The sequence below is a fragment of the Glycine max genome, chromosome 1 (assembly GCF_000004515.6).
Source record: "Glycine max cultivar Williams 82 chromosome 1, Glycine_max_v4.0, whole genome shotgun sequence".
Lineage (NCBI taxonomy): Eukaryota > Viridiplantae > Streptophyta > Magnoliopsida > Fabales > Fabaceae > Glycine > Glycine max.
In genome coordinates this window covers 39,512,679-39,513,660 of record NC_016088.4, presented here as the reverse complement: position 1 = coordinate 39,513,660, position 982 = coordinate 39,512,679, and positions in this window count along the sequence as shown.

Below are 982 nucleotides of genomic sequence, written 5' to 3'. Positions count from 1 at the left end.
AAACGAAAGAGGAAATAGTTGTGAGACGATTGAACAGATTTTTAGCGGTAAAAGTTGGGAAGAGTGGTGAGGGTTTTAAACGGAAGAAAATTTTCCCGCTAAAATTTGAAGTTAAAAAAGATTATAATAACTTAAAACTAATTTGGATTACGTATCAGAGATCGATAAATCTCCTATCAAAAAAATTATTATACAGTTTCAAAATATCAATCACATAAATTTGACTTGATAATAATTTATTTACCGATAGATAGTTTTGGATTCTAATAATTACTTCAACTTAATTCTGATATCTTTTTTTAACTTAAAAAGAAAAAGTTGATCTCTTTATTTGTAACGTGTACGTCGCGTAGGTCTTCGGCAAGAGTGGTGAAACTGAACCCGTGAAGAATCCATTTATATTGTTCATCTACGTAAAATCCAATTTAAATCTTCTTTTAAAATAAATATTTAGATCAGGTCGAATTGATCTTGATAATTAATCAATAACGATTCCTCATATCTTATGTTCAAATCAAATGTACTATTTCATGAACATTTATGGATAAAAAATAGGATGAAATGATTATTTTCATTTATTTTTAAAAAATTATTTTTTGACGGAATGTTTTTTTTAATTTATTATTAAAATTTCTACAATACTTTCTTAATGATTAATTTTATGACTCATATATTCCGGCATTTAATTAATTTGTCACTCACTAACTAGGGTTGCAGGTTTACAAGGAGGGTAAAATCAAAGTTATAAAAAGGAATTTACCCTAACCGAGAGAGTATAAATAGTTATAAAAGATGTGTGACCTAACCGCGACCCGCACACGTAGAACCAACATTATTAATTCTTATCCCACGAACAAGGGAAAAACTCTCACAATATATAAACTCTCAAATTTTATTAGTCTTAAAAATCGATTAACAAAGTGTCTAAGAAGTCTATTTATACTTTACTAATAACCCTAATTTAGGTCCGATACTCAATAAT